This window comes from Furipterus horrens, unplaced genomic scaffold (assembly GCF_987537825.1).
Source record: "Furipterus horrens unplaced genomic scaffold, mFurHor1.1.pri manual_scaffold_6, whole genome shotgun sequence".
In the NCBI taxonomy this organism is placed as follows: Eukaryota; Metazoa; Chordata; class Mammalia; order Chiroptera; family Furipteridae; genus Furipterus; species Furipterus horrens.
The window spans coordinates 106,706,067-106,724,890 of record NW_028327176.1 but is presented as its reverse complement, the minus strand read 5'-3'; the positions used below and the strand labels follow the sequence as shown (position 1 = coordinate 106,724,890).

Sequence of the window (18,824 nt, the reverse complement as noted above, 5' to 3'; positions counted from 1 at the left end):
AGTATTAGCTCTATACTAAATACTGATAGACTAAAGGAATCTCCTATGTTATTTTTCAGAAGTTAATGAACAGGAATCCCAGTTGCAATATTAAGAAATTCAATCAAGAATAATTTTATGGAAGAGGTATCTATTTATATAATATTTATAAAATGGATATAATTTGCTTCAATGACTTGAAACTAGCTTCATAGAATTTTAATGAAAGGTTAAGCTTTTAGAGTAATAGCCTTCAAAACAGCTACCACTGAGCTCATGTCTCTCTAAAAGTTTAGGTTACATTTCCAATTTATGATTTATAATATATAAGGTGTTGGTTAAAGATAAGTAATATTATTAAATGTACCTCATCTATGTAAAGGGCACTTCCTTATTACTATTTTATCTATTTATATTCAATTTTTTATTAAAAAGTGAACATTTTCAGGACATGTTATCAAAAGCAAATGATTGCAGGTCTATTTCTGGCTGATACTGTCAGCTGGTTCTCAGCTTATTAAAGGTCAGGTTTTCAAATATTCACCATTCTAAACTGAAATGAGTAGTTGATATTTTTTTCATACTTAGTAAATGGTCTTGTTTTCAGAGTCTAAATTCCTTAAATGTTACTATTCTCATTAACATTTTTGTATTCCTAGATGCCCCGGCATACTTTTGGAAAAAAATCACAAATATTTTGTTAGATAATAGAGCGAGTCAAGTGGAAAAAAGAAATATATTAAGGCAAACCTCCAATCCATTAACTATCAACTGAGTCATTGACCTTAAGGCCCACTGCCACATAACCCCATTTTACCCCTGTGGTGACCTAGAACTTCTTCCCCACAAGACCCTATTCTTCTGTGAAACTTGACTTCACATAGTACTTTAGTCAAGCCTGGGTTGCTGCTTCTACACACATTTCCTCAGATCATTTCTTTTCCATGTATGAACTCATCTTTTCTTCTCCATCACACTTTCATTATTGAGATACCTTTAATTTCAGCAAAGACATTATTATTTATAATATCAAAAAGAAAATATAAAATAAATACCAATAATGAGAATTGATTGTATTAAGATATATTATATGGTGAAATATTATGGTGCCATAAAATCATTTTTTGCTTTAAATTTTTATGTTTTATCCACCTTTTTGTGTTTTTTTCCTTTTCCTTTTTGCTTTGAAATAATATAATTATTTTAAAAAACTGGAAAAAAAATTGCCTGGAGTTTCTATATGTATACATTCTTCACTCATCTTCTCCAGTGTTGACATTTTATATAACTGTCATATTATTATCTAAATGAGGAAGTTAACATTTATATCATACTATTAACAAACCTATAGACCATGCTTGAATTTCACCAATTGTCCTGCTAATGTCCTTCTGGTCTAGGATCTCATTCAGAACCCTACATTGCAGTTAGTTTTCATGACTCCTTAGTCTCCTCCAATTTAGGACAGTACTTCAGTATTTCTTTGCTTTTCATGAACTTGACATTTTGAAATATATTGTCCAGTTATATTATAGAATGTCCCTTAATTTGGGTATTTCTGATGCTTTCTCACAATTAAACTGGAGAGAAATAGAGAATATAGCAATGTCCTATTACTGGAGATTAACAAATAATATTTTACAGGAATTTAATAGCAAAGAAAAATGCTCAGACTACAATTTTAAATAAAGAACATTTGAAATTCTGTATTTTATATGTTCATAATTTAAGACAAACATGTATGTATATAGGAAAAATACAAATCATAAAAAGGTCAACAATAGTTATATCTGTATTAAAAGATCATTCTGTTTAGTTACTTTAGAAAATATTTGTATGAATTTCTCAAATCTCTTTAATGAACACACTGTTTTCATAATCAGAATTGGAAAAACATACTTGACTAGAATGCTGTCTTTTCTGTAATATTTCCTCATTCCTATGGCTAGAATTTCTCTCTTCTTTTTGTTTACATCTCATGTATGATCTGTATTATATATTTCCCTGAGGAGAGAGAACATAGCTCATTCAATGTTAAATTATCTACAGGATGTCACCAAGTACCTTATACATACAATGTATCAAGAAGTATTCATTGACTTAATATTTATTTATTTATTTTCCATTTGGAATATCTCTTCTGGTATTCTACCACTTTAAGAAAAATAACTCTAAAAGTTCCACTTCTATAATTACATATGTATATCCAATATGCTCATATTTTATAAGCCTTCAATAAATAAAAAACACAAATCAAACCCCCATCATTAACTAAGTTTTTTTCTGACTGTATGAGAAGACAGGCTAAACTAAAGAAATGTGTGACTGTTATCATGAATAGAAAAGATTAAGTCAGCATCAACTTCTCTAATTCTTTGCAGCATCCTCTTCCCCAATTAACTTCTCTCCATCCTATCTTAACATGGTCTAGACTGCGGAGTTTAGAACTGGACTAGATTTAAAACAAGTAATTCTATTATGAAGTAGGCTTTTGAATTAGATTTCAATGTAATAGCAACCCAAGTCACCACGAATTTTACCTATCAAAGAAATTTAAACCTCACTTTTAAAAACTACTGAAAACTTCTAGAACAGCACTCAATTATATTGAAAAACATATCTTTTCATGTTAGTGTTGTTGTTTTTTGTTTTTTTTTAATAAACTCACTGACCAAACTTTAGAAATCTGTGTCATTGGACCAGAAAGTAATGGAAACCAGGCTTAGGATATTAACTACTGAGTACATACTACTACTTCATATTAATGACTTCACATAGAGTATCATATTTAATTCTTATAAAATCCCCACAAAGTTAGGCTTATTGTACCCTTTTACAGATAAGGAAACTAAGACTCATCCAAGTTAACTGTAAGTAAAGTAATAAAACGTGACACTGTGTATTCACTATATTCATAATTAGACATAACTATAGATTATAGATAGGTAGATAAATGTACAGGAAAAAAGATTGGAAGAAAAGTCCTCAGAATGGAGGTTAATGGTTGGCGAGAATGTGGAGCAAAGGAAACTCCTATGCACTGTTTGTAGGACTAAAAAACCCCAGCAGCCACTACAAAAAACAGTGCGAAGATTCCTCAAAGAACTAGAAATAGGCTGACCATATGACTCAGCAACCTCATTTCTGGGTATTTATTCAAAGAAATAAAAAACACTAATTTGAAAAGACCTATCAGGATAGTAATTTTGTGATGTGATGGAGGTATTAGCTAATGCTAGACTAGTAATTATTTTATAATATATAGATGTATCAAATCAACACATTGTATACCTTAAACTTGCATGTTATAAGTTAATTATATCTCAGTAAATCTGGAAAACAAATCTGCCTACCTCTAAAACCAAAGTTCTTATTTTTCTATAATATGATTGCTAAATAATGGGTTATAGTCTCCTAAGTATATACTATGTACAAAATGCTAGCATTAAAGTTCATTTGCTTCAGTAGGAGTTACTATGGATGATAGAGCTGTGGTTGCCAATTCAAATGCGATATGGCCAGGAAGGGAAATGAGTAAAGTCAGCTTCAATGCAAGGCTATAGGGAATGGTGGAGGTGGTCAACAACTGGAAAGCACATGCCTGGTCCTGAGGGGGAGTCGTCTGTGCAGTCTTGGCCTATTATTGCAACATTTGGAATTATGGACTCAATGTTGCTGGACTTTCTGATTTTTCAAGGGAAAGCCAGAATTTAGATTTTTATGGTAAAAATGTTATTTGTCAATTCCGGAAACTAATTCATAATATTTTAAAGCACTACATAAGTCAAAATTGTGTTTGTTGGTCACATCTGTAAATATTCTGGAAAAAATGCCTTGATCACAATTATTATAAAATTCATTTGTTTATATGAAAAGATTATTAAGCTTAGCAGTCAAGCCCATATTAATTTAGCACAGTATATTTTATTTTGATCATAAAGAATGTTAAATGACTGGAATTTTTTGTTTCTTAAATGTTTCATAAGATTGATTTTATCTCCTTGTCAGTGGATTGTGTAATACCAAGGTTCCCCATAAAATTCAACCAGTCATGGCCACCCTTGGCTTTGGAGTTCTTTTTTCTGAGTTTATAAACATTACAGTGATTTAAGTGTACTGCTCATGTTGACTCTGTTCTACACTATTTCTACTGCACAATGGATCAGTCTTTTCCTTACTTCCCACACAGACATCCTGACCCATTACTCTTGTACACAAATTTGAGCTCCAAATACTAAACATAAACTGTTGACTTGAAAGTTAAAGAGACAAATGAGAGAATTATAGAGTGACAATTACCAACTATTTGAACAATCTGGTAGTCTTGGTTTTAAAAGGCTTTGGCCACTTACTGCTGGGCATTTTTCACTACTGATTTCATCCTGAGTAATTCTGCCAGCCCAGCTACATCACTAGATCTTGTCATCTTTTCTTCCCTTCTCTGTTTGTTATCTTTCTGTTTGTCCCCTTTCTCTAAAAACCAGAAACAAATTTAATGTCATGCATTAAATAATGTCCCCTAGCTTCCTCTTTTTTTGAGCAGGGGGTTGACCATGCCCTCAGGTTCTGTCTTAGGAGGCTTAGCAAAGTATATTCCTAAACAAAGGGAGTGCTCTCTCTAATCAGGAACTCTGGTGCCAAGGATAAAATCACCTCCCTTCTCCCATCTGTGAACCTTTAAGAAAAACATTTCATTGGGGTATTTTTGATTGGTTTGTTTTTAGTTTTTTAAAAAATATATTTTATTTTTACATATTAATTTATTGAGAAGCAGAAACCTGATTCTCAGGATCACTAAAAAGAAACTATACATTTTCTTCATACTGAATTTATTTTTTTAATTATCTTTTATTTTGGAATAACTTTAATTAAGGGACAATTTGCATAGATATTAGAGTTTATGTATACCCTTTGACTAGTTTCCCCTGCTGTTTACATGTTATTTATCAAACCTAAGAAAGTAACATTGTTCCAATACTATTAACTAAAATACACTTTGATTTTTTCACTAATGTCTTTTATCTGTTCCAGGATCCAGTTCAGGATACTGCATTGTTTTTAGAGTTATTTTTAAGAAAGCAGCTAGTTCATATCTATGTCAGCATAACATGCATAAAATGAGGTTCATCATTATTTCTGCTTTATAACTGGAATGACTGCCACCATCATTGATGGGTAGCATTTGCAATAATAGTGTGTGTATTTACCTTGAAATAATGACCTCTCCCTCCTTCTATGTGCAATAATTCTGGGCAGGCAACATTACCCTCCCTCTGAGCAAAGTATTTCTGTGAGCCACATACCAGCTCAGAAAGTTATGGGCTTTACAGAAAAAGATTTTGAATTATGTAGCATAGTTTAGAGAAGAAATGATATATATATGGGACATCATTCTAGAAGGAAGCCATAATAACTTGATTTTAAAAAACCACATTTTATACTTGGGTGGTGAACACACAATACAATATACAAATAATATATTATAGACTTGTACCCCTGAAACCTATATAATTTTATTAGCCAATGCCACACTAAAAAGTTCAATAAAAAACAAATTTTAAGATTTTTTTCTTATGTTTTCTGACTACTGGAATTTAACATATTGCTTAGAAGACATAATTATTATTAGGGCAATTTATCATTCTAAACCATTTATATTATCTATTTGGTGTCCTTACCAAGTTTACTAGAATTTTGCAGAAAACAAGGCAAAACCAAACCAAAACTTCCTTTCCAAAACCTTGAAAACAAACCAGAGACAAAAGCCAGTTCTGTGATTATAAACATTCAGAAAGCATTTGGTTAAAACATAGGCCTATGTTTCAAATGTGAGAAAAATTATTGAAAATAATGGTTGAATGTTACACTCTCAGCAATGCTAATAAAAATTGTTTTATACCCTTTTAAAAAAAAACAAAAAACATAGGCCTAGTCCAAGATTTAGTTAACTAATGCATACCGTGTGTCTGAAAAAGAAATTTGACTTGTAGCATTTCCCAAACATGAACAGACCACAGAATCCTTTTTTAAAAGCATATTAACTTCTCAAAAAGAACAAAACTTTAGCAATATTGGACAGCATATGTCCTTATTGACTTCAAACTGATTAGAAATTTAGAAGTCTTTCTTTCTTTTTCTTTCTTTCTTTCTTTCTTTCTTTCTTTCTTTCTTTCTTTCTTTCTTTCTTTCTTTCTTTCTTTCTTTCTTTCTCTCTCTCTCCTCTCTCTCTCTCTCTCTCTCTCCCTCTCCCTCTCTCTCTCTCTCTCTCCTCTCTCTCTCTCTCTCTCTCTCTCTCTCTCTCTCTCTCTCTCTCTCCCTCTCTCTCTCTCTCCTCTCTCTCTCTCTCTCTCTCTCTCTCTCTCTTTCTTTCTTTCATTTTATTTTTATTGTTTATGCTGTTACAGTTCTCACCTTTTCTCCCTTTTCCCCTTCACCCAGTCACACCCCCAAGTCAATCTTCATAGAGGTCTTTTAATTCAAACTTTCATTCCCACAGAGGGTTCATCAGCTCCTATTTCCAAAGACATGTATAGTATGCCTTCCACTTCTAGAAAGCACTAGTTAGAGGAAAGAAAGAACTATTTTATTCTATGCCTGCATTTGCCCACTTCTAATGTACTTGAATCATTCCAAAATTACTTCTCCAAGGTAACATAGGGACTTCCATGTAGCAAGCTGAGGCTTTATTTGAGGTCAGCACTTCTGAATTACCAGTTTATGTCAAGGACATTGTTTATAATAATTTCTTCCTGGGCTTCTAATAAAATCTCTAGTGGTACTGAATAGGGCCTTAGCCACACTCTCGCTTTTTCAGAAAACTTTTTTTCTTTTATATGTGTCTGACACTGCTGTAAGTGATTTATTTATTTATTTTATAATGTTCAATTTGCGTTGTCTCAATTTTTTCCCTCATTGCTCTCCCCTGCCCCACCCCCCACACCTGCTCCCATAGTCAATCCCTAGTTGTTGTCCATGTCCATGGGCCCTTTATACTTGTTTCTTGACTGGACCCTTCCCCTTCTTTCCCCCCTTATTCCCCTACCCCGCCTCCACCCTGGTCACTGTCAATTTGTTCCTTATTTCCATGTCACTGATTCTATTTTGCTTATTTTTTTGTTTTGTTCATTAGGTTCCTCTTATAGGTGAAATCATATGGTGTTTGTCTTTCACTGCCTAGCTTATTTCACTTAGCATAATACTCTCCATTTCCATCCATGCTCTTGCAAAGGGTAAGGAGTTATTTCTTTCTGCTGCATAGTATTCCATGTGTTAATGTATCAAATTGAAATCATATCAACCTTTCTCTTGGATTACAATGGCTAGAAACTAGAAACTAACCTCAAGGAAAAAAACTCAGAAATATTCAAATTCATGTAGACTGAAAAACATGCAATTAAATAATGAATGGGTTAACAATGAGATTGAAGAAGAAATCAAAATGTCTTGAAGCAAATGAAAATAAACACACAACAGCCCAAAACCTATGGGACACAGCGAAGGCAGTCCTGATAGGGAAGTTCATAGCAATACAGGCCTACATAAAATAGATAGAAAAATCTTGAATAAACAACCTAACCCTACATCTATAAGAACTAAAGGAACAACAACAAACAAATCTCAGGGCAAGTAAAAAGAAGAAAATAATCAAGATCAGAGCAGAATTAAATGACATAGAGACTAAAAGAACAATTCAAAGGATTGATAAATCTAGAAGATGGTTTTTTGAAAACACAAACAAAATCAACAAGCCTTTAAACCAGACTCATTATGAAAAAATAAAAAAGAGAGAGAGAGAGAAGACACAAAAAAATAAAATCAGGAACAAAAGAGGAGAAATTACAACTGATACCACAGAAATACAAAAGAGTGTCAGAAATACAAAAGAGTGTCAGAAATTACTGCAAACAACTATATGCCAAGAAATTTGACAACCTGGGTGAAATCAACAAATTTCTAGAAACATATAATCTTCCAAAACTGAATTAAGAAGAATCAGAAAGCATGAATAGGGCAATAATAGGTAGTTATTGAAGCAATAATCAAAAAACTCTAAGCACACAAAACCCCTGGACCTCACAGCTTCACAGGTGAATTTTATCAACATTTAAGGAAGAACTAAATTTCAAGAAGAGAAGGCTCCCAAACTGTTTTTTATGACGCCAGTGTTATTGTAATTCCAAAGCTAGGTAAAGACACAACAAAGATAAGAAACTACAGGCCAATATCTGATGAACATAGATGCTAAAATTCTCAACAAAATATTGGCAAACTGGATCCAGCAATACATTAAAAAAGATCACATATAATGATCAGGTGGGATTCATCCCAGGGATTCAAGGATGGTACAGTATTCTCAAATCAATACACATAATACATCACGTAAACAAAATGAGACAAAAATCACATTATCATATCAATAGATGCTGAAAAAGCATTTGATAAAATTTAGCACCCATTTATAATATAAACACTGAGCAAAGTGGGAGTAGAGGGAGCATCCCTCAACATAATAAGGGCCATATACGAAAAATCTATAGCCAACATCATACTCAATGGGGCAAAAGTTAAAGCTTTTCCCCTAAGATCAGGAACAAGACAAGGGTGTCCCACTTTCAAAAAGGCATCCAAAATGGAAAGGAGTAAGTAAAACTGTCATTATTTGCAGATGACATGATATTGTATATAGAAAACCCTGTAGGCTCCACCAAAAAACTGCCTGACCTGCTAATTGAATATGGCAAAACAGTGGGATACAAAGTCAATATTCAGAAATTAAAGGCATTTTTGTATACCAACAATGAAATATCAAAACAGGAAGTAGGAAAAAAATGACATTTACTATAACAACAAGAAAAATAAAGTACTTAGGAATAATCTTAACCACAGGATGTAAAAGACCTATACTCAGATGACTCTTTAGAGGGTGGAGCAATGAGGTAAGGAGGACGCCCTAAGCATGAGAATATAGGCAGGTAGAGCCGGTTTGACAACTGTTTCACTAATTCTGAACTGTGGAAAGAAAATTCCTGCTCTGCCCACGACTGAAGTAATCACAGATTTAAGATGGTTTAGAAAAGTTGCTTTGTCTTTGAAAAAAAAATGTCTCCTGTTACTCACTAAGGGGAAACCCATGGCAAATGCTGAGACTCTGAATTGTGTAAACAATCACTGGTGTCAAAGAATCCTCTCAGGGGCTTTAATAACTGTGATGACCAAGAATTCTGAGAACATCTTTATGAATTTGCACATCATTCTTGCACAGGGGCCATGCTAATCTTTTCTGTATCATTCCAATTTTCGTATTTGTGCTGCTGAAATAAGCATGAGAGAACATCTTTAATCAAAAAGGAAGATAATTCCCTTACTTGTCATAGAATCTGAATACTCTCTGAGGCCAAAATATATGCATAATACATACATCTGTTTGTGTGTGTGTGTGTGTATAGCTTTGTAAACAGTAGAGTTTTGTACAAATATAAAGTTATGCATCTTCAAAACTATCACTCCAACAGAGATACTTATTCAATTTTTTTAAAATCTTAAAAAACTTTAACAATGTATACATTTACAAAATAATCTATTAAGATCCCAACAATGTTTACAATATACATACTACAGAATTTATAGATGTCTATAATAGTTTTTATATTGTTACATACATTGCTTTTTCAAGAAATACCATTAATACAAATGCATGATATACAATATCTGCACTATAGCAAGAAAAAATAGATCTATTATTCCAAGTATGTAAATAATTATTCTCACTATGACATAATAATACTTTTTGTGGTAAGAGACAGATTTCATAAGGCCAAGTGCCCATGAAGCTCTTCCAAGATATTCCAAAGTAAAATCTGGCTACCCTTTCCAAAAATTAAATAGAACAGCAGAAATCTCTAGTTATCCTTTAAAAATAAAACTATGAAAACCCATTTTTGTTAATTGGACCTTACGTATATAATTTGTTACAAATAAAAATAAACAAAATTTTAGAAACTGGTTTATGCCATTTACCCAAATTTGGTTTTCATCTGCTTGTGAATGCCTAAGATAAGAAGTTTCATCATAAAGTATATATTACATGACAAAAATAACAATTATTTATAACCTATACATAACCAAAGTCCTCTAATCAGGGAAGCAAAACTTTCTTCTGAAAATAATCTACAGAAATAATACATAAACACACAAAGTTTTGAGATAGATTAAGAACATTTCTCTACACTTTATGGATCAAAATTTAAAGGCCATTACATATGTACATAAATACAGACACTTTCATTAACTTGGGGTCTATGGATATTATATGTGCATACACACATATATACACTGTGAACCAAATTTTGATAATGTTTCTAATAACACCATACTTTCAAGTCCCAAATGCCAAAAAGAAAATAAAAACTTAATGTGGAAACTACATTTCCTTTTTTAAAGTAAATTTTGAAATGGATAGACAAATCCAACACTCCTCTCTTCAACATATATTTATTTCTCAAGGGTTCAGAGTCAAGATCTATTTAGGTGTTTCCCAGCATAACAGAACACACAGGCCTTCTGTCCCTCTCTTCAGGAAGTCTGATCATCTCCAATGTTTTGTCTTAAAACTGCTTTCCAAGACAAGATGTGGCCATGCTGGTTAAATTTGTTCTGCTGCCCGCTTTGCACATGCTGTAGCCATATAGGTTGGCACTTTGTAACACCAACCCCGTAGTAACCATAGCCAAGCACTGCACTCCAAAAGAAAAGAGAGCACTGAATGCAAATACCACCCACAGCCCTGGGCAGGCAACAAGCCCTAATCAAAAGATCTGGATTTGGCATCTAAAACAGTTTTATTTTCTTGAAGGGGGATGTCTTCCTGGACTCAAACATCCAATGGCTTTTTCCATTTTCATCAATATGATTTCAGCAATGCAGGTGAACCATTTGTTCACCTGTGATATTCTTGACTGCCCAAAGTCACATGACAACAACAAGATCATTGTCACCCTACAGGCAATAAAGTTGCTGTTGAACAATTCACAGAGAATATAGACTACAGCTACACTGACTCTAAAAAATGAGTGGAAAAATGATGCCATTTGGTGTCTGTTGTTGGAATATTTTTGCCTATTAGCTGTTTCCTCTTCTGTATTTAACAGTGCAACAACTTCAGTTTCATTGTTACTGTCTTGTTGAAACACGGTGGTCCCACGCCAACTCTGAAATGCAGGGTGGGGAAAAAGTAGGCTCATAGTGGTTCGTATGAAATATAATACAATAATTAATAAAGAACAATATAAGAATAAACTCTGTTTTCATACAACTATAAACCTACTTTTTCCACATCATGTATGTGTGTGTGTATGTAATGGCATGCTTTGATACTACTTCAAAAATATACTAATAATATTTTAATACAATAAAATAAGCAAACAATTTTCTTTGAAAATTAAGTCTGATTCAATGTTAATCTTACTTTGTACAATGAGATAAAATTATATGTATTTAGATATCGTCGTCGGCAGCCGTCCGTCTCGAGAGACGATGGGGTAGCTTCTTAAGAGTCTATCTGCACCGCCGAAAATGGCTGTGCAGTCCGACTCGGGAGTGACACGGTATCTGTCTCCTCCCGTGTTGAATCGACATCTTGCGATGATGCTGGAGTGTCCTCTCCAGTGAAGCTGAAGCTACAGAGCCTGGACAGGGTGATATGGAGGGTCTGCTGTTGCCCATGCAGCAGACCCCCCCTCTCTTCGCAGCTGAAGGGCCCAAGGGAAAGACGGAGTCAATACAGCTTGGCTTCAGATATATATTTCATATATTATAAGCAGATGCAGTTTATAGTACTATTTACTCAAAACCTTAACACTTTAAAAACATGTATAAATGCATAAGAAAGAGAAAATCTGGAACTACACTGTCTTCATTGTTTTTACATCTTCACCCATTTGCTCCTTAGTCCATAGCAATGTGAATTGCATCCTCAGCACTTCACTAAAAATATTTTTTCCACAACATCAGTGGGATATGTTCCTGAGGATATTGTGAACTTACTGCTGGATTGTGTGATGCCGGGGTAGGGGAGCATAAGAACAGTAAAAGATAGAGCAAAAAACAGGGGGAGGCCCTTGCCCTCATTTCCCAATCAATTCTCTTGACAGCAAAGCAGACAGGAAAGCCTTCTTCAACCTCCCATATTCCCACATCCCTCTCCCTCTAACCTACAGGCTCTCTGCTGTTCTTCTGTAACTTTTTTCTCCTCTTCCAGATACTACTGTAACTGCTTCATTTTATACAAATGTAACTTGGGTACAGAGAAGGAGAAATCATGTCAATGATCTTCCTCAAGCCCACACCTGTGCAGAAATGGGTGGGTGTCAGTCTCTGGAATCTAGGCACAGACAGAGAACCAATAGCTTACAGTTTTACCTGGCTGCTAAGCTCACCTTTGCCGCTCTTAATTTGGCCCTCCAGGATTCCCTGTTCAACGTCTTTCCTTTAATTGGTTGTTTTGAACCTTATCAATTCCTAAAAACCTGTACCTTATATCTAGCCACTTTTACAAAAAAACTTGATTAACTCTTTTAATGAAACAGAAAATATGAACAATGTTTTCTCTCTGTATCTCTCCTTCCCATTTTTATATCCATCCTTTCTTCTCTAAAAGACATGAATGGATACCACTCCTTTGGGGGGATGGGTAACCCTCTTGTCCCTCTATACAAACTTTGACCATCATTTATTTTCCACCCCCTCCATGAGCTCTTGTCCTTACTGCTGTTCTCTCTATTTGACATTTCTTTTAAAGTCTGTCAAATCCTAATGCTAAAGCAAACTCCCTCAACATTGCTTCTCTCTCAGAACCACTGTCCTATCTCTTTACTCTCTTAATTAAGGTGCCTTTATCATCTATCTCGTGTTTTTACATCTTTGCCCATTTGTTCCTTAGTCTAGGGCAATGTGATTGCATCCTCAGAGCTTCACTACATCTATTCTCTTTAAAATATCAATGCTCCCTAATGGTCAAATCCAATAACCTCTTTTCACTTTTAACCAAATTTCAGAGCAGTTGACATTCATTCTGTGGGAAACCATTCCTCCTTTTGCTGTCTACAAAACCATTTTCACCAAATACTCTGTTCATACTGCCTGTGGAATTCTCAGACACTACTGCCTACGTTAGCCTTGCAGCCTTTTAACTTGAGGATTCTGTAGGACTTTTCCCCCCTCTATTCATAATATATCCTTTAGAAGTAACCTCACCTCCACCTATGGATTAGTTAGAAGTATTCAACTGCAAGAAAAAAGAAAAGAAAAAAAAGACACAGGAATCCACAGAGCTTTGATTAAATAGGGGTTTACTTCTTCCCATGCAACAAGAATGATTAAGATTGTAGAGCTGGGGTTTAGAGACTTGAGGTGTCAAGAAAAATGTCTCTGCCTTTTCTAATGTTAGACATTATGGCTGGTTCAGCTCAACTCTCCTTTCCACAGTCCAGACTGGAAGATAAATAATAAAGCAAAAGTGGAAAAGAGGGCAGAGCCTTACTTATGGGAGCAAAGACTTTCCCACAAATCCCCATTAAACTTCACCTATGTCTCATCGGTTGTAATTGGGTTACTGATCTCACGAATTTGCAAGGGACTCTGGGAACGTGTTTTATTGGGAAAAGGTGTAGAAATGACTATTGACTGAATCAACATACAATATATTTAATAACTTCATCATCCTTAAAACTTCAATGGAAATGACACCTGCTATGTAAAGTATCACCCGAGTCTTTATGTGTACAAATGTAGCACTTTGGATATAGGTTTTTTAGAGCATGTGTCACATTACACTGAAGTTTTGGGGTAGGTGTCTAATATCATGGTCTTTATCCTTAAATCTCCAATTAGATTATGATCTGGATTGCAACCAGTAGTAAATCCATCAGTGGATGTGTAACCTGTCACTGCTTAGCATCTATGTATATATATGCACATATATTTTATGCGTAAAATATTTATATGTACATATGTAAAATAGAATACTGTACGGTAACTATCTGAATTCCTATTGCAGAGCTGGGTCTTCATTATTACTATCTTGATTACTCAGATCTAGACAATATTTTAACTTAAGAAGGGCCAGTAATAGATCCAGTATCAAGTAATTCACACATTGCTTCAGTTTAAGTCTCAAGTTAGTGCCAGTATGATATCTCAGCAAGTTGGAATACATACATTTTTTCTGTTCATTTCATACTCAGTATCTCTTTTTCTGTTCTCATCACAGTTGCTTTTGTCTTTTGATCCACCTACTTTTTCTAGCCTACAGCAATCATACAGCAAATCTGGCACTCATTGTCCAGGATACTGTCATATCTATCACTTCTCTACTGCCTTTTTCAGATGGGACTATGTGTTTCTGAAAGCTTTTCTTATAGGTAGATGTTTGGATTCCTGTCACCGGAAGAAACAGAAATGAGTGAGTGTTTCCAGGATAGGGAGGAGAAAGTAGGGAAATGAATAAGTTATTTTTAACCAAAAATTTGCAAAGTGGATATTTTCTATTTCATTATTTTTTTCTGTATTCAGACAACCATTCATCTCTGCAACATTGCTAAAAAATGGAAAACTGTCATTAAATGACTATGTTTCACATCCTGTAATATCAACAGGACTTGAAAGTAAAGTGTCAGGTACTTGACGTTCTGTTTTAAGTTTACGCCAATTTCATCTTATTCAGGAATAATCATTGTACTTAGATTTTTTTCATTAACTGGGATGCTGTTGAAATGGGTAATTACTTAAATTATTTATTTAAAAATATTGGTAGGGCTTGAAATGTTCTTGTTTTTAGAGAAATAAAGGAAATAGTAAAGTATATTGCCAAAAAGTTATGGGAGAAGATCATTACAATAACTTATTTTATATTAATAATTTATATCCTACTGGTTCAGTTTCTTTGGAAAATGCTGACTTATACAGAGACTAAGCATAAAATAATAAAAGATTCTCTTTGTGAACAAGTAATTTTGAATTTGCTATTGGCTTGACATTTTAGCCATGAGTAAGACAGGACTCCTTTTCCCAGCATCTTTCCATGTTATCACCTTCTCATCATTTAAGTCTCTTTTCAAATGTCATCTCCTTTGAAATTTCCTTTTCAGATTATCTTCAAATATTCTCCCTTATGTCAATTGGTCTCTATTCCATTACTTAGTTTTATTTTATTTGTAAGGACTATCTAAAATGCAATCAAAAGAGAAAAAAGAAAACCTATGGCTAATTTGCAAACTCCTTTTCTTTTGCTAGCTCCACTACAGAGTCTAAAAAATAAATATGTACTTTCTCAGACTCCCTTGCAAATTAACATGTGCATCTAACCCAATTCTGTCCAACAAGGGGAAGTATGCTGAGGATTTCTGAGAAAGGTATTTAACCTCTTGTAGAAAAAAAAAGAAAGGTACAAGAAGAGAATTTTTTGAGCTCAGATTAGATGCCTGTAGGTAAAACATCCATGTTAAACAGCTGATGGTAAAAATCATAAACATTGAAAGCTATCACACTAAGGAGTGCAACATGGAAAAGGAAAAACCCTGAGCTCTGAGGTCACTGTTTGATGGCCTGAGCACACCTGATGCTACTTTTCTTTGGATTTTTTTGTTTTGTGGACCTTCATCCTCCTTATGGTTTAAGCCACTATTGTTTGGGTATTCTGTTATTAGCGGCCAAAAGCAATTCTCTAAATAAATGAATGAATGAATGAATAAAAAGGAAAGAAAGAAATAATCTTATTTATTCACTTATTTACTTGATTTTTGTTTATAATCTACTTCTTAGTCTGTAAACTGTGTGAAGTAGCAGATCTTATTTATTGATTTCAATGTAGTATTCTCTGCCTTTGTAACAGTGCCTGGTACATAGGAAATATTCAGTGAATGTGTCCTCAATGAATGAATTATACATTAATGTAAATGAATGAACTCAATTCTGCTTCATATATTCTTAGTGCACATGGGGGGTAATCAAAGGGATGATGAAGCTAGGATATTTTAAGAACACCTACACTGAGTAAGCTGAGACCTCTTAGAAGTAAAGTTTTATCCTGCTTATTCCATTAAATGATTTTTATATAATTTTTCCAAGAAGCAAGTTTATTTTCCAGACCTATTATTTAAATTTAAAAAAATCTAATGAAAGCTCATGTTTTGACCCAGGAACCAATATCTATAGAATTATGTATATCAGAAAACATCTTAGACTTTTTCAGATCTTAAGCATATTGATTTTAGTGATTTAATATTTGGACATATTTTTGGGGATTTGTTTATTTAGACTAGTTTTATCCAATAGAAATATGTGAGCCACATATATAATTTCATAATTTCTGGTACATACATTTCTAAAGTAAAAACATAGAAATTTTAATACTCTATTGAACCCAACATCTTCATAGTACCGATTATTTTTTTTTTTTTTTTTAATCATCTGTTTATTAAAGATATTTCTGTTGTGGTTGGTTTTTTTTTTTTTTTCAGATTTAATGTGTTTTATTGATTAAAATATTACATTTGTGCCAATTTCCCTTCCCTCTGCTCCCCTCCACCCGGTGGCCCCCCTCCCTCCAGTTGTCCCCCCCTTTTAGATTATGTCCATTAGTTGTGCATACAGTTCCTCCCAATCTCTCTCCGTCTATTCCATTCCCTCCTACCATGATCCCCAATTCCTATATCATCTCCCTCCCTCTCCCCACTCCCCCTCCCTGTTGACCTCCCCCCACTATGCTTCCCTTACCCACAGTTCCTTTTCCACTCTCGTTGCCTGTTTCGTTTGCCTTTGTTTCATCTCCCTAGCTTCTGTTTTTTAAACCAGTCCCTTTAACATCTCATATAACAGTGGTTTGGATCTAATGAACTCTTTCAGTTTTATTTTGTCCTGGAAACACTTTCTCTGTCCTTCTATTCTGAATGACAATTTCGCTGGATAGAGTATTCGTGGTTGTAGGTTTTGGATTTTCATTACTTTGAATATTTCTTGCCAGTCCCTTCTTGCCTGTAGTGTTTCCCTTGAGAAGTCAGCTGATAGTCTAATTGGGACCCCTTTGTACATAATTCTTTTCTTCTCTCTTGCTGCTTTTAAGATTCTCTCTTTATCCTTAATTTTTGACATTTTGATTATAATGTGTCTTGGAGTGGTTCTCCCTGGGTCCAGTCTCTTGGGAACTCTCCTTGCTTCCTGGACCTGCATGTCTATTCCCTTCCCCAAGTCTGGGAAGTTCTCCTTTATTATATTTTCACTCAATTTTTCAAGTTCTAGTTCATCTTCCTCATTCTCTGGCAAACCAATGATTCTTATGTTGGGCCTTTTATAGCTGTCCCAGAGGTTTCTGATCCTCTCATTGTTGCTTCCTATTTCCTCTCGCTGCATTGGTTGACTGCTTGTTCCTTCTCCATATTCCAGTTTGTTGAATTGAACTCTGGATTCCTCACCATCTGTCTCGTATGTGGTTTTGTTCCTTTCGTTATGAAAGTTTTTCGCTTCTTTCATATCTTTTTCCTGCTCTTTTGTGAATTCTGTAAGCCACCTGATAACAATGGCCCAGAACTGAGCCTCTGACAGGTTTCTTATCTGTTCATCTGTCAGGTTCTTTATCTGCTGTCTGGTGAGTTGTGCCACCGGGATTTCTATAGTTGTCTGCCTCATTTTGACAGATGCGTTTTGTTTTCTTGGGCCGGCTGTCCGGGGCGGTGCCTGTGTACGCGTCACAATTCAGCGACCGGCGCCTGCCTGTCCGCGACCTATTTCGCAGCCCTGTGGTGCTTTCTGTGGGGGCGGGGGTCCAAGATGGATTCACACAGTTATTCAGCTAGGAGACCGGGATCCGTCCTCCCGCTCCCCTGGGCCTCACTGTTCAAGGCGATGTGGTGGCTGCTTTCCCCAGCGCCCGGAGTCACGCACGCCAGGGGCTTGATTGCCGCGGGATTTTTCGCCGCCCCGCCGCTGTCCCAGGTGCGACCGCAAACGGCGCTGCCCTCTTTAACTCTTACCTGCCCAAATGGCACCGCTGGTTTATAACTTCATATGTTGGGCTTCCGTGTAGTTTTATTTTCTGGAATTTCTAGTTATCCTTTGTTTTGAAGTAGTTGTATTCCTCTCTAGTTGTAGAGGGAGACCTAGCGTGTCCGTCTAAGCCTCCATCTTGGCCGGAAGTCCATAGTACCGGTTATTATGTTATATTGGTGAACATGTGGTCAGTGTAATAATGATTTATGGAATATTTAATGATTTTTGGACTCAGTAAGTTAGTGAGTATTTGACACTTACAGTACCTCTCAATTTGGACTAGTCATGTTTCAGGTTACGTGTAGTTAAGTCACTTAAATATTGAACAGCACAGTTTTAGACTAAATAGTTCTGCAAAACAAGTCTCAGTCTCTTGAGCTCTCCTGTCACCTGTTTAATTAAATAATTACAGAAACATTTTAATATGGTAGGCCCTGTGTTACTGCAAATGCATAAGTAAGTATCCTTGCTATCCTTTATCAACGGCGGCAAGGAGCACATAATATTAATAAATGCATTCACAAAAAAATAGGTAATTATAAAACTCATGTGAAATATTTTAAAGGAAAGATGCATAGGGCAGTAATTATCAACCATTTTCATCTCATGGCACACATAAACTACTAAAATCCTGCAGCATACCAAAGAATATATTTTTGCTGATTTAACAACAACAAAAAGGTACAATTTTGATTCATTCACACCAGACGGCTATTGTTGTGTTGGCTGTTGTCAATTTTTTATTTGACAATCTAGGGGAAAAGATGTCAGTGCCCATGACTAAATAGTCAAGTATTAGATGTTAA

The 18,824-nt window shown here is 34.8% G+C and overlaps 1 non-coding gene and 1 pseudogene across 1 annotated transcript; both read right to left on the bottom strand.

Moving 5' to 3' along the window:
* Positions 1–9,193: 9,193 nt before the first annotated feature.
* LOC150007192 (U6 spliceosomal RNA) lies at positions 9,194–9,303 on the bottom strand. The gene has a single exon (XR_016512063.1). It is a non-coding gene; the product is annotated as a U6 spliceosomal RNA (small nuclear RNA).
* A 1,248-nt stretch (positions 9,304–10,551) lies between these two features.
* Positions 10,552–11,219, bottom strand: LOC150007191 (Golgi apparatus membrane protein TVP23 homolog B pseudogene; annotated as a pseudogene).
* Positions 11,220–18,824: the final 7,605 nt, after the last annotated feature.